The sequence below is a fragment of the Monodelphis domestica genome, chromosome 7 (genome assembly GCF_027887165.1).
Source record: "Monodelphis domestica isolate mMonDom1 chromosome 7, mMonDom1.pri, whole genome shotgun sequence".
NCBI classification, from domain to species: domain Eukaryota; kingdom Metazoa; phylum Chordata; class Mammalia; order Didelphimorphia; family Didelphidae; genus Monodelphis; species Monodelphis domestica.
Window position 1 is genome coordinate 155,154,143 of NC_077233.1, and position 16,267 is coordinate 155,170,409.

Here is a 16,267-nt window from a genome sequence, read left to right on the forward strand (position 1 = left end):
AATATGGTACTGATTCCAAAGCCAGGCAGGTCAAAAACAGAGAAAGAAAACTACAGACCAATTTCCTTAATGAACATAGATGCAAAAATCTTAAATAGAATACTAGCAAAAAGACTCCAGCAAGTGATCACCAGGATTATTCATTATGATCAAGTGGGATTTATATCAGGAATGCAAGGATGGTTCAATATTAGGAAAACTATCCACATAATTGACCATATTAACAAGCAAACTGACAAAAATCACATGATTATCTCAATAGATGCAGAAAAAGCCTTTGACAAAATACAACACTCATTCCTGTTGAAAACACTAGAAAGTATAGGAATAGAAGGGCCTTTCCTAAGAATAATAAACAGTATATATCTAAAACCATCAGGAAACATCATCTGCAATGGGGATAAACTAGAAGCCTTCCCAATAAGATCAGGAGTGAAACAAGGATGCCCATTATCACCTCTATTACTTAATATTGTACTAGAGACACTAGCTATAGCAATTAGAGAAGAAAAAGAAATTGAAGGTATTAAAATAGGCAATGAGAAGACCAAGCTATCATTCTTTGCAGATGATATGATAGTCTACTTAAAGAATCCTAGAGAATCAACCAAAAAGTTAGTTGAAATAATCAACAACTTTAGCAAAGTTGCAGGATACAAAATAAATCCATGTCATCAGCATTTCTATATATTTCCAACACATCTCAGCAGCAAGAGTTAGAAAGAGAAATTCCATTTAAAATCACCCTAGACAATATAAAATACTTAGGAATCTACCTGTCAAGATGAACACAGGAATTATATGAACACAACTACAAAACATTTTCTATTCAATTAAAACAAGATCTAAATAATTGGAAAAACATTAATTTCTCATGGGTAGGACAAGCTAACATAATAAAAATGACAATCCTACCCAAACCAATTTACTTATTTAGTGCCATACCCATCAAACTACCAAGAAACTTTACTGAATTAGAAAAAAACATAACTAAATTCATTTGGAAGAACAAAAGATCAAGAATATCAAGGGAAATAATGAAAAAAATGAAGGAAGGTGGTATATCAATACCATATCTCAAACTATACTATAAAGCAGTGGTCATCGAAGCAATATGGTACTGACTAAGTGACAGGAGCAAGGATCAGTGGAATAGACTTGGCGTAAAGTGACCTCAGCAAGACAGTCTATGATAAACCTAACGACCCTAGCTTTTGGGATAAAAATCCACTATTTGACAAAAACTGCTGGGGAAATTGGAAAACAGTATGGGAGAGATTAGGTTTGGATCAACACCTCACTCCCTACACCAAGATAAACTCAGAATGGGTGAATGACTTGAATATAAAGATGGGAACTATAAGTAAATTAGGTGAACACAGAATAGTATACTTGTCAGATCTTTGGGAAAGGAAAGATTTTAAGACCAAGCAAGAGTTAGAAAAAATTACAAAATGTAAAATAAATAATTTTGATTATATTAAATTAAAAAATTTTGTACAAACAAAAGCAATGCAACCAAAATTAGAAGAGAAGCAACAAATTGGGGGAAAAATCTTCATTACAAAAACCTCTGACAAAGGTCTAATTACTCAAATTTATAAGGTGCTAAATCACTTGTACAAAAATCAAGCCCTTCCCCAATTGATAAATGGGCAAGGGACATGAATAGGCAATTTTCAGATAAAGAAATCAAAACTATCAATAAACACATGAAAAAATGTTCTAAATCTCTTATAATTAGAGAAATGCAAATCAAAATAGCTCTGAGGTATCACCTCACACTTAACAGATTGGCTAACATGTTAGCAAAGGAAAATAATAAATGTTGGAGGGGATGTGGTAAAATTGGGACGTTAATGTATTGCTAATGGAGTTGTGAACTGAGCCAACCATTCTGGAAGGCAATTTGGAGCTATGCCCAAAGGGCACTAAAAGACTGTCTGCCCTTTGATCCAGCCATAGCACTGCTGGGTTTGTACCCCAAAGAGATCATAAGGAAAAAGACTTGTACAAGAACATTCATAGCTGCGCTCTTTGTGGTGGCAAACAATTGGAAAATGAGGGGATGCCCTTCAATTGGGAAATGGCTGGACAAATTGTGGTATATGTTGGTGATGGAAAACTATTGTGCCCAAAGGAATAATGAACTGAAGGAATTCCATGTAAACTGGAACAACCTCCAGGAATTGATGCAGAGTGAGAGGAGCAGAACCAGGAGAACATTGTACACAGAGACTGATACACTGTGGTACAATCAAATATAATGGACTTCTCTACTAGCAGCAATGCAATGATCCAGAACAATTCTGAAGGACTTATGAGAAAGAACACTATCCACATCAGAGGAAGAATTGTGGGAATAGAAACACATAAGAAAAAGAAATGCTGGATCACATGGGTCGATGGGGATATGATTGGGGATGCAGACTCTAAATAACCATCCTAGTTCAAATATCAATAATATGGAACTAGGCCTTGATCAAGGACCCAGTGGAATTACGCATAAGTTACTGGAGGGGATTGGTGGGAGGGGAGGGAAAGAACATGAATCTTGTAACCATGGAAAAATATTCTAAATTAATTAATTAAATAAAATTAAAAACAAAACAAAAGAGATAATTCTTAGGGAAGTGATTTATAAAGAGGTTAAGTAATTTGACTGAGTTCACATAATTAGTAAATGTCAGAAGTGGCTTTGGAATCTGAATTTTTCTGACTCTAAACCTAGTAATATCACAATGATTCATCCTTTTATAACCTTTTAAGAAAAAGTAGCTTTAAAAAATAAGTGTAATGACTTAATAAGAGCAAACCAGAGCTCAAGACATCTAATAAGCTATGTGGCACTATGCAGAGAGGGCTGAACTTGGAGTTGGGAAGCCCTGAGTTTGGTTCTTGCCTCAGATAGTCTCTGTATAGCTAGGGGCAGGCCACACAATGATAACTTTTCCAACCCTTATCTGTAATAAGAGATTAGGCTCAATGGTCTCTAAAGTCCCATCCAGATCTAAATCTATGAGTATATGATCCTATAGCTATTCTCATTAGTTTGTATTGTTAACATGTTAATAGTTTCTGTTGTTCCCTATTTGTATTTCTATTCCATTCTCCTGTAGAATGCTTTTGAATCATTTCAAATTGGTTGAAATTATATTTTATAAATATGGAGGAGTGAATTTAGAGGAGTTGAATGTATATTCCCAAACTCAAGAACTACTCAGTTCCCATCATCATTACCGTCAATTTGTCTTTTTGCAAGGTTTTTGTGGGATGCTATATTTATTCATTTATGTGACAGACTGTAAACCTTATTTTCGCTTATGACTAACTAGGATATGCATAAATGCTCCCAGAAGCTAATATATCCTCAGAGCATTCAAAGAAATTTATAAATGCTTGTAGAGAACAACAGTCCTTTAAATTAGATTTGTATGTAGAGCATATAGGTCTGTGCTCACAAATTCTGCTTTTGTGTTCAGCAATTTATCATTATTAAGTTTTCTTATATTACCCTTACAAGGATTTACATGAATTTAAAGTACTTTACTTGGTCTCAAAGAGATAGTCTTAAGAGTATTGCAGTCAAAGGGCAATTCAATTCCCATACTCCAGCCCCTTGGGCATGTTACAACAATGTAAGTAGAGAAGAGATTGTCTCAAGCAGGGAGGGAATAAGAAATTGTATACCACTGATGCTTGTGCATTTAAAATCTAATATTTTTATTTACTCCAATATGTTAAAAGATTAAGTCTCTTGGGCATTATTTTTTAAATAAAATAAAGAATTTATTTAGCTCCCTATCACTTTTCATCCCATTGACTTCCTGTAAATATGAAAATATTAAAAAAAAAGGATCCGACTTCCACATAGCAATTCAAAAAAAGATTATGAAATATACATCCAGAATTATAAAGTATTCCATCTGGATTAATTGATGCTCCTAAAAAAAAAAAAACCTTTCTAATAATTAATTCTTCTAAAAATCCTTGCCGTTTCCTAATAACAATGTAATCATTTAGGCCCCCATTGCTTCCAAACAAACCAAACACAGGTTGCCATTTCCCATTTTACATTTCCATTTGACCAGTGCATTTGCTGAAACTGAGGACATAAAGGACCAGCTTGGACGTGTAGTATGTGCTTCCTCACACAACAGGGTATGAAAATATCATTCAAGTTGCAGAGATTCATTATCCAAAGGGATGTCTAATTTTAAAATAAGAGATAGCATATGTTCATCTATTTTGCTTCACCATCCATTACTTTATAAAAAGAGCTTTTCATTTGCCTGCCTGCCTGGCTGCCTCCTGGCTTCTGAAGCCTACCTCTCCCTCCTTCCCTTCAGTCTGAATAAGGCTGACATTTGACAGCTTCACCCAGCTGACAGGGTTACCCAACAGCCCACCCTCCCTATTCTCAATCCAATTAGACCTCTAATCCTCCAGATGAAAGGCCCAACTACTCACGTTCCTCATGACAAGGACAGCTATTGATTATTTGTCACTACAGTTAACACCTTCTCTGTAGAGGCCACTCTGACAGAAGCAAACCCACCAAATTAGACAGCACTTTATCTGCCCCGGAGGCCAAATGGCACAACAAGTAAAGGCTAATAAATGGTATAAAAATGAACAAATCATAACATTATGACAGGCTGATCGTTGCCAGCAGCTTCCCTGCTCAAGCTTGATGTTCCACGAGCCTGGCTCCTTCTCTTTCTCCTCCGCTCCAGCTCCAACTTTGACTGAATTAAAGGCCAGAACAATTAAGGCATTTGACCAGCAAAGATAAGCCAATTGAAGTATCATCCAGGGACAGGAATGTCAATAGCTGACTGCCATTTGTCAATACAAACATTCTAGAGATGCAAATGCTTGTGTCTTTCCTCTCCACTAGGCTGCACTGACTCTCTTCCCCTAGAAAGTCAGCTCAAACAGAAACTGCAGAAATTAACCTGAAAATACAGCATAAAACACCAAAGGGGGAAATGGGCTATTGAACACATCAGCTACAGTATTGGGGTGGAATTGCTTAAGCATATCATGAAGCTCATTTACTTACTGGCCCTAGAAATTTGGATATGCTGGAAGGCAAAGCTATTCTTTGCCTCCCCCCAACTTCACCCTACAAATCCCAGGAAAAAAGGAAAATCCATCCAATGTTAGATGCTTAAAATAGTTTGTTATTTTTTAGTTAGAAGTACATAAAGTATGTAAGTGCATAATGTGGCCAATGCTGAGGGACCAATTAGGAGAATCTTTTAAAACTATCAATTTGAAAAACACAGATTTCTATGAACCTTTTCAAGGTTTTGAGAAACCGATAATGAAACGTGGTATTAAGACAGACAGCAACAATAAGAATCCAATTTGGATTTATAGTTAATTTCATTAACACCTACAATTTAAAATATCCATCTGTACTTACAGCAACTATTTCTGTTCCAAGAAGCTCATCCAACATAGTGTAAGAACAACATTAATAAGGTTTCTGCTTCTCCAGTGTCATAATTGTTCAAAAAATATTTTTGAAAACATATTTTAGTTCTAGAGTCAAAAGACCTAGGTTGGAAATGACTCTGACACTGCCTGAGAAAATCCTTCAAAAGTCACTAAATTTCTCTGAACCTTGACTTCCTCATTCATAAAGTAGGGAAAAAAAATACTTGTACTACCTACTTAGGATCAGAAAATCAATAATGGAGCTCCAAATGGATTCTAGGGATAGAAGAGAGAAGACAGAGGTGGCTTGTGGCAGTTTGAGATCCTATTTGAACCTAGAGTCCTGAAATTGTCAGCAACGCATCTCCTATGGTATGGTTTCAGGTGAATGAAGATCACACAGGCATTTCTGATGACGGGACTGGTAGAAACATTTAAAAGGTGGTAATTGGTTTACAGGGTTGTGTTCTTGGCATTCATTTCCAGTTGGTTAATCCTGTGAATCAGTTCTGATCTTGGGCTTTTGGTAGGTTTGGGGCATTGAGGTATTCAGAAACGGTTATGAGCATAGGGATAGATAAGAAACTAATCTGTCACTCAGGCCATTTGTGATGAAGGAGTGGCTGGCAAGTATTAGCTGATGGTGTAGGAATTTCAACTGAACTTTTGAGGAGGGGACCAGATAGTAGAAAAGCTGGTGGTGGCAAGGCAGTTAGGTGGCCAGCAGAGATCAATCATTACTTGGTAAGGAGAGAATGTTTGGAAGTCTGTGGAGTGTATGATGGGGAATAGATCTGAAAAGTCTGAGAGAGAGGATATCTGCCCCCAATATCTGGTCTTTGATCTCCTCCTCATATGTCCTCATTGTGGTATGTGAGTAGATACATGGTTGAGGATCATGGTCTACAACGCTCCACCATTCATGTACAGTGTGTGTTCCCATTGATGTAAGCACTGATGTAAGATGTGGTTAGTCTGGGCTACCTGGATTGTACCCTTAGAGCTAGTTTCTGGTTTCTTATTCTTAGAGAAGGGCTTTGAGAGTACTGGGCTTAGCTACCCACTAGTTGCTATCAACATTTAATTTCCTAGTTTGAGTTCCCATTTTTCAACAACCCTTGACATAAATTTCCTGGCATCTATCTGTAAGTTCTGCCCCCACCCCTAAACTCTTACCTTCTACTGCTGGTAAGGGCTAGGCAAGTAACTTGCCCAGGGGTCACTTAGCTAGGAAGTATCAGAGGTCGGAATTGTAACCAGGACCTCCTGTCTAGGCTTGGCTCTCTATCTACTGAGCGACCTAGCTGTTCCCTTCAGCTCACTTTCTGAACTATTTCTTTGCAACCCTTGTCAAAGCTACTTGAAAAACATTTTAGTATGAAATTTCCTTTTAAAGAAGGGACTCAGTCATTGGGACTGAGCAAAAGAAAGCAGGTAATATTACATTCTCAGAACCTGAAAGTTGGAAAGCCTTTGAGGTCATCTGGTCCAATCCCTACCCAAGATATTTCTTGACAATATCCCCAATAAGTGATAATTCACACCTTTTGCTTGAACACTTCTATTAAAGGAGATCTCTTTACTCAATGAGTCAGTTTATTCACTCTAATTGCTAAAACATTTTTCAGTTTAGCTAAAATAAGACTCTTTAAAACTTCTACTTTCTAAGACTACTTATATCATAATGCTATATGAAGTATCCAATGCCTCTTTCATGTGACAGCCTTTGAAACATTTGGAGAAAATGATGAAAATCTTCCTAAGTCGTTTGTGAGTTTCATTTTGTAGCATCTGGCATGCTGCCTTGTACATATTTCAATAATTTTGAGAGGAACAAATGTAGTTGTTCTTGACACTATTGCTTGTTAATGTGATCTCACAATTGAGGAATAAAATGTTGGATTTGAGTACCATGGACATAAGCAAAAAGTCAACACCAAGATACATTGATCTTTGATATACTAACATGAATCCTATGAGTAAATACTGATTGTCTAATCTCATGAACCACAGGTTTTCAGATCTAGGATTGGAAGAAACCTTAGAAGTTACCAAGTCCAATTCCCTAGTTTATAGATAAGAAATCCGAGATCCAAAAAAAAAATGTAGTGAGCTGCTAGAGGTCACCCAGGAGGTAAATATTGAAACAAGGATTCAAACCCAGGCCTTCTGACGCCAAACCCTGTATTCTTTCCTCCGTATCACATTGCCTTGTATGATTAGATAAGCTGTTAGGAAACAGTAAGATACTGGCAGTCCTATAGATGTTTTCAAGAGTTCATTTTCTGGGTTTGGAATGAGAATTTCAATAATCAAAAGGTATATATACAGAAGGGCCAAGTTTTAGATGAAAATCAGTTATTTACAAGATTTAGAAAATATACAGTAATTTATTGAGAAGTTAATAAAGCTTTTTACTATTTTCTGAAATTTGCAGTAGAAATGTTTTTTTTTAACCTTGGTAGGAATTATGATATTTTTACTGTGTGTAAAACATTTTTGAATATAAAAATGTGGTCATGAGGATCAGGAAGAATATTGCCTTGGCAACTGACAGGGATGGAAGTTGGGAGATAGTAGGATGAACAAGTGAAGAGAGAAATGGGAGAGAGAAATGTACACAGATTAAAAGTAGGAAAGCAGGTAGAGCTAGCTGGTAACACAACTTTCCTACCTCAGTAAACTTAAGACCTCCCTACTTTTCCAATAACTTAGAGGCATTCCTCAAGTAAACAAAAACAGAAAAAGTATGGAGTTATAAAAATGGAAGCAACATAGAATTTGATTCTAGATATCAAAGGAAAATGATGGGAAAAAATTGGGAAAAACAGTATTCACCACCAAGACCTCTAGCAAGCAGCATGAGAGTAATATTCAATAAATGAATTCTTGAGGTTTACCTAATCATAGAACTAATTCTAATAACTATTAAGTAAATATTCCACAGGAACTTCAAAGCAGGCAAAGGAGGCAACTTTAAGGTTAGCATCCAAAGCTCAAAGGGTGAATTTTTTGAGACTAGATAAAGAAGTACTTCTTTTAGTCTAGTAGCTACGTCAGTGGTAGGTTGAAAATAAAATATAGGTTAGAGCATGAGGATATACCTGGCAATGTCACAGGAAAATACTTCAGACATCAATAAATCAACTCCTCTTATTTTACAGATGTGGAAACCGAGGCCTAGAAAGTTTAAGTGATTTGTGCAAATTCACATAGGTAGAAAATCTGGAGTAAAAACCAAGGTTTTCTGACTCCTAAATCAGCATTATTTCTCCTAGCAAACCACGCTAGCTTAGAGATAGAAAGGGGCAGCATTATTCAAATAGAAGAAGTTGACATTTCCTATCAGTGATGTTGAAGAAGGGATTTGTGCATTGGGTAGGAAGTTAGATTAGAGGATCTTTAAGGACCTTTCAACCCTGATTCTAACATTTTATTCTACAGTTCAAGGATATGCCTCTCACATTCTGGGTTTTGAGTTTTTTTGTCCAGTTTATCCCATATCTTCCCCACCCACAAATGGTCTCTGTTCTCATATGAAGACTATTGGGAGAGAAGAGCTATTTAAATAGACACACACATCATCATCATCATCATCGTCATCATCATCATTATCCTTCCTCAATTCAGTAGAATGTAAGCTCCTTGAGGGATGGTACTTTTGGGTTCTTTTTTTTTCTTTGTATCCCCAGGACCAACTGTAGCACTTTGTACATGGAAAGCATTAAATAAATACAAGTAGCTCTTCCACATTGCAGTTTTCCCCATCATGGTATTGTGGGTTAGCATAAGTAATTAAATGGGAATTATTGGGGAGTTTCATGGAAGGCACAGATGACACCTGAAGGCTAGCATATGACAGAGAAAAAATTTAGAAATTAAGAAATGCATACTCAATACAAAATTTACAATAAGTTACTATGAGCATTCCATAAAATAAAAATAAAAATTCTGACTTCTCTGGTAGGAAGGAAAGCCTCCCAAATTTTATGTTGGTCTTCCAGATCACCAGGGCACTATTCCTCTAACTCCCCAAAGTGGAAGAGATACCCGTACATGTTGAATTGATCAAAATTCTTCTAATAGTTGACAATAGGCATGGGGCTAGGATCCAGGATACTTACTTAGTCTTGCATAGTTTGGGAGTGAGGGGTTAGAAATTGCCCATTTCTTTGCACCATGCTCATTTTCACTTTCCTTGACTCCTTGAACCAAGATTCACTCTGAACAACGGACCTGCTGAGACCTGCACCTTGACTCACCACAAAATTGTAGGGGATCCATTGATGCTTGGGCATAAATCTAAACCACTTATATTCTCATTACAGAACCTAGTTCCTGGTCACTCTCTTCTGTTCTCTGCCCTAGTCCCATTCTCTGCACATATTCAAAAATTCAGTGCTTAGAGTTCATGTACCCAGAAGGCAATTTCCTAGCTGTGCCTATTCTACTGGTTATCAATGTCAAAGGGATATCAAAATCATTTTTTTAATAGGCAGAGGGATAGTTAACTTTAGAAAGCTGCAAGTCATCTTTATCTTTGCAACACAGTCAACTATTGTTCCTTCAGATTCTATTTAATATTAGAAAATAAAATCAAATATAAGAAAATAAGTAGACAAAGACACTCAAAATATCCTAATGAACAAAAAAGGCTGGTTGATAATGGAGTGATGTGAGATATAAGACCAGACCCAACAGTAGTGCATTCCAAATCTACTGAATTTCATGTTTTTAATAAAAATAAAACATAAAAATAAACAAAAAAATCATTTTTATTATCTTTGGCATCCATTCTCTAGCATTTCAAATGCAACTGGTTTAAAGGAAAGGAAAAGATACCAAGTCCTTATTCCTCAAACTGGGCTAGACATTATATTGTCAGATAAACTAGAATAAGAAATCTGCACTCTGTAAACTCTACTATTTTTATATTTTTGTTTTTTTCTCCCTTCATTTTCTAGGAATGGTTCTATAGGAAGGTACCCAAGGGACAGAAGAGTTCATTTTGGATTCCAGCCTTGTGCTAACAACGAGGTAAAGTTCAGACATAGGATTATGAGCAAAAAAAGTTTTACTCTTTTCTACCAAATCCCATAGACCCCAGCATTTAATATAGAAATTTAAATGATCACAAAAGAATAACAGAAAGAAATGTACCTCCTAGGAACTCAGAGTTAAAAGGGACCCAAGAGACCATTCAATTTAATGCATAACTGAAAAAGAATGTTCTCTACAATATTCCCAACAAAGTACTAACTGAGTCCAGCAATGGGGAACTCATTGTCTTTCAAGGTAGGGAACTGTATTTTTGGACAACTCCAGCTCTTAGTAATTTTTTTCCCCATAGGCTAAGCCAAAACTCATTGGCTCCAGTTATGTCCTTATGGGGCTAAGCAAAACAAATGGAATCCTCCTTTCACATAACCTTTAAAATACTGGAAGAGAGTCATGATGTCCCTTGTAAATCTTTTCTTCTCTACATTAAACAATAATGGCTTTCCTTTAACCAATTCTTTAAAATGACATGATTTCAATTTCAAATACTTTCACAATCCTGGCAACTCATTTGGACATTCCTAAAAAGTGACCCTCAGACATGAACATGGTATTGCAGGTGTGATCTACCTAGGGCAAAGTGCTATAGGACTATAATCAAGAGTATACTAGAGACAACTCTGTTTCCCAAGAGAAGACTATTAAAATTTCAATATTACCATTTACACCTGGAAAATAGGTAAATTCTATATACATCAGGCTTGATTTATTGTTTTGTTGATTGTCCACACTTGAGAGAAAAATGTTAATATAGCTGATTAACCTTAAAAGTGCCTCCTCTATGCAATTCCCTATGCATAAATCTGGTTGATAAATATTCACCACTAGATCTTTGGCTATAATCCACCCTAATTTTGGCAGCTTTGCTCCTATAAATATGGTCTAAGCTTTGTCAGATTTTTTTTTGTCCGTCAGACTATATTGTTGGTTCATTTTGATATTATGCCTACAATAACTTTCAGGTCTTTTTATAATTTTGTCATGTCTTGTCATCTTGTACCTGTGCAGTGGAGTTTTTGAATCTTGGTGCAGTATATTATATTTAGTTCCATTAAAATTCATCCTTTTTGTCAAGGTTTGTCAAGTTCTTTCAGATCCATATGGAAAATGTGTTAGTTATCTTTTCCATTTTCCTGCCCTCTAAAAAATTGATACATGTTTCATTTATGCCTCAATACAAATCACTGATAAAATATTGAAGAGTCACAGGCAAATTTCTAGGGAATTTTATAGACTACTTTCAAGGGTGGCATCATTTCTTTAATCCATTGCTGTTTGGATCTGGTCCTTTGAATAGCTCAGTATAACCATATCATCCAATACATATCTCTTCCTCATGTCAGCAAAATTGTTTTGAGAGACATTGTCAACTATCTTGCTGAAATGCAGGTATAGTATGATCATAAAATCTGAGTGAGTATATCAGCCAAAAAAAGAAAATTACTTGTTCATGAAACTATACTGACCATCTGATTGCTTTTTCCCAGTCTTCATTGTTCTCTACCTCTCTCCTGCACTTGACAACAGCTTTCTTGCTAGGTATCCCCTCAGTTCTTCTGGGCTATTATTTCATTATGCTGTGTTAATGTGATAAGAGTTACAGTCCCCTCCATCTCTGGTTGAGGCAATAGGAATGGAAATGAGGAAAAGAGTGAAAGAAAGCAATTAATACATACAGGGCAGATAAGTTAGCCTACAAGTAGAAGCACAGCATCCTGAGGGAAAGAAGCATGTTCCAGGAAAGCCAAATCAACAGCATCACTTTGGCCACATTGACCACCATGCCTCCTCAGACCCTGATGGAGATAGCCCAGGTCACTGAACTCAAGAGTCTTAGGCTTCAGTTCTAGGAAGCCATTAACCATCATCCTAGGAAACAATCCAGGTGGAGATGTAGTCTGACAATAGTTCTTGCAGTTGTCACAGCTTTAGTTACTTTATAGTTACTGAATATCCAGAAAAGTTCTTCTTATCTAAGTTCTTGACACTGTCAAATGGTTCAACATTGGAAACGTCATTATCCCAGGGAAAATGATGTTAGAAAAAGGCATTAACATTTGCTTCACCACCATACTCAAAGGACCTAGTAACCTTTTCATCTGATTTACAACTGAAGCCTTCCATATGTATGGCCTCTCCCATTGGAATGTGAACTCCTTGAAAACAAAGACTCTCTGACTTTTCTACCTGTAGCCTCAGCACTTTGCACAGGGCTTTGCCCTTAGCAAATAGTACCTGTTTAATAAATGTTTCATTCGTTCATCTTGGCCAATTTCTTTTCCTGGTGACTGACCGAGGGAGGGAGTAAAGAGGAAAGAATGGAGGCTAGATCAAGATCTAGCTTGGCAGGCTGTCTGAATTTGTGGGGAGGGGGATGTTGTGAGGTCAGGAATATTTCATTTACCAAGTCAGGCTTTTGCTGAGCAGTTCATGTAGTGCAAGGGGTATAATACACATGTGATATGCCAAGAAGTGATCAGTCCAAGAAGACCAACCTAGTAGAGAGGTATGGGTCAGATAACAGGGAAATCAATGGGCCGAAAGATTTCACAGAGCATGCAGTAGCAGCAGTACTTGGCTTTGTCTGTTCTTGGACTGCTGGGAGCCATCTGCTTTTCAAGCTTGCCTCACCCATGCTGGGCTGATGAGCTGCAGCTGGTGCTGACAAGTAGAGGTGTTCAATAAGTAGAGAAATGAATGATACAGTTTGTATTAGTTCTCTATGGATTTGTACAATATTTGTATCACTTATTTCTCTGATTTATTAATGTAATACAATACAATCCTGCATTTTCATCAGGTCCTCCAAATTATTTTTGATTCCTCATTATCTTCATTTCACCTATTAGATCAATATAATATGTGTGCCATTTTCTAAATTGTTAATATAATGATAGTGTATAAGATAGGGATTTTTAACCTTAAGTCTGTGAACTTAAAAAAATTGTTAACAACTGCATTTCAACATGATTGGTTCCCTTTATAATCTATCTTTTATTTTGTGCATTTAACATTATTCTGAGAAGGGGTCTGGAAACTTTACCAAAATCCCCACATGGATGAATCATAACACAAAAAAGGTTAAGTATCTGTAGGAGCTCCAAAACACAGTTTAGTGCAATATCTACTTTCAATCTAATTATTTAATTGTTGAAAATTTTTTTTATTCATTCATTCAACAACTATTTATTGAGTACCCATTAAGTATGTCTCTGGCCCTGGGAGAGAGAGATGAATATAATATATATAATGAGTGCAAGAGACCTTGATTTCAAAGAATTGAGAGATCAAGAAATACCTATGTGAAAAGGATTTGTGATTTTATCATGTTGACATTCCTTTCACTGATGCAGATTCTAACACTAATCTTATTTAACTTGCTCATTGCTTTTTGAGAGTTGTTAGGTGGAAAACTCATTACTCTATGGCCTTTCCAAACTGGGACTCAGTTCTTCATCTTCAAAATGAGAGAATCGGATGACATTACTTCTAACATTCCTCCCATCTCTAAATTTGTGATTGGTCCTTTTGACCTCAAATTAGCAGATTGACATGCATATAATTCATTGCCAGTCCTATATTCAAAAACATTGGTGCAACCTTCAAAAATCCAATGGTCAATTCCATGGCAAGATGGGGCACTGGAGTAGGACTTTTATGGAGTTTTTTTATTTAGGAAATAACAATATTAGAGTTATATGACCCTTAAGACAAAAATGTGAGAGATGGCACAAGAAAGTATTGTATGTGGCCAACTGTGAATAGTTGAGAGGAGGGAAATATCTTTCTGAGTTTCAGGGGTCATAGAAGTCTTCACAAAGGAGGAGGGACCTAAAACTTAAGTGTTGAAGGATGGGTAAATTTTGGTTAGGTGAAAAGGGTGGAAGAGGGCATTTTGTTCCCTACTAACATCCACATTGGAGATGTCCTCAATTCATATTTAGACGAGTCTCAAAGATTATGTATAGATAAGAGAATCACATATAGGTTGGTAGTTGTTGTTCTATTGTCACCTTTTTTTTTTGTCAATGAGGTCCAAAGTAATTTTCCTTATTTTTGATATCTTTCTATACAATTAGAATTTGCTCCTCAGGATTCTAAATCCCAGCTTCCCACTTTCTTTCTCATGTTAGGTCCTTACGTTTTGGAGATGAAGTTTTGTGTGACCCTGTCCCCTTCTCTCTTTCCCTGAGAACGAGGCTGGGAAAGCTTTCTTTACTCAGGTTTTTACTTTTGTTCTTGTATTTTTTCTACTTCAAATGATTATTAATAAATCTTATAAAATATAATACTTGGAGTTATTGGACATTAATTTTAATCTTACATTTCTGCCTTTTGGATAACTTTTAAATCAGTCTTTTATGGCCTGACAATTGTATCACTTCTAGGATAAATCTCCATTCTTTCTATCTGATCCAATCTGACTGCTTTTCCTGACTTTGTTCTCTTTGACATCATTACTACTATGAGCTAAATGGACAGCAGGAACTATCTTTTACCTTTCTCTGCATCCCCAGCACTTTTAGTGCCTGGCCCATAGCAGGCACTTAATAAATGTTCATTTACTGACTTGTTAAGATTTCAGGAACTGTTATGTTAGAGCCCAACTGAGGTGGTTCCACTATCCTTGATGGAAAAAAAAACAGTTTGCAAATCTCTATTTTTCTTCTGTTTCCCTTTCCCATTTAATCCTTGAATACTCTTGTCATGGCTGTGTGTGGTGGTATATATCTTGCCAGTCTTCCATTTGATTGCTTTTCTCCCCTTTATGAAATGATATTGCTTATTCTTCTCTACAAGAGTTTACAAATGAGATGGATATCTTAAAAAGCTTGGGCAACAATGTGAATTTCCAGGACAGATGATATAGATAGACTAAGAGCTGGGCTAAGAATTGAAAAAGAAAAGAGTGAGCTAGATTGCTTTCAGGAAAGAGCAAATCACATTTTCTGACCCCAAACTTCCTTTAACAGCAAAGGTCCATCATTTTTAAGAGACAGTTTATAGATGTTGCTATATATCTGTCTTTGAACAACTAAAGGATGTGATTAGGCAATATATATATATGATAAGGGGGCATAGGTGGCTCAGTGCATTGAGAGCCAGGCCTAGAGATGGGAGATCCTGGGTTCAAATTTGACCTCATGCATATCCTAGCTGTGTGACCTGACCCTGGGCAACTCACTTAGCTTCTATTGGCTAGCCCTTACCATTACTCTTCTGCCTTGGAACGAATATATAATCTTGATTCAAAGACAGAAGATAAGAATTTAGGAACATATATATGCATATATATAAATATAAATATAAAAGAAGGAACTCTGAGGAAGAGGAGGAACAAAAGATATCAAAATTTTTGTGACAAAAAGAGAAGATGAACTGGTCATGAAAGGTGATATGTCAGAATTCTCTACTAGGACCACTAGGATGTCCAGATTCCTTTGGGAGATCCAGAGAGAGCAAGGATGGCTACTAGTTCGTTGAGTGGATATCTTGTGGCAAAATTTTGGGAGGACGTGAATGAGAGATGTGTAGGATAGTGCAGGCATGGGATTTTAATCTGCATCATTGAAAGGAACAGGGATGCTTCCTAGGACCCTGAGCGATGGAAACAGGAACACTTCCAACCCAGTGCCTCTGGTCATTACCTTGGGCAACAGACCCTGTGGAAGTGCAGCCTGGCAATTCCTAGCAGATAATATATCTAAAATCACTGAAGACCTAGAAAAGGAAGTTTTTGCCACCAAAGTATAGTGAAATAGTT

At 36.5% G+C, this 16,267-nt stretch overlaps 1 protein-coding gene and 1 long non-coding RNA gene across 4 annotated transcripts in view; one reads left to right on the top strand and one right to left on the bottom strand.

The window, feature by feature from the left end:
• The window catches only part of INVS (inversin), a 233,030-nt gene that overhangs the window by 130,752 nt on the left and 86,011 nt on the right, over positions 1 to 16,267 (bottom strand). The window lies entirely within an intron of this gene.
• Positions 1 to 16,267, top strand: part of LOC107649606 (uncharacterized) — a 57,501-nt gene that overhangs the window by 21,269 nt on the left and 19,965 nt on the right. Inside the window, exon 2 of the long non-coding RNA XR_001623541.2 lies at positions 10,410 to 10,482. This is a non-coding gene — a long non-coding RNA (uncharacterized LOC107649606). The remainder of the gene's footprint in view (positions 1 to 10,409; positions 10,483 to 16,267) is intronic.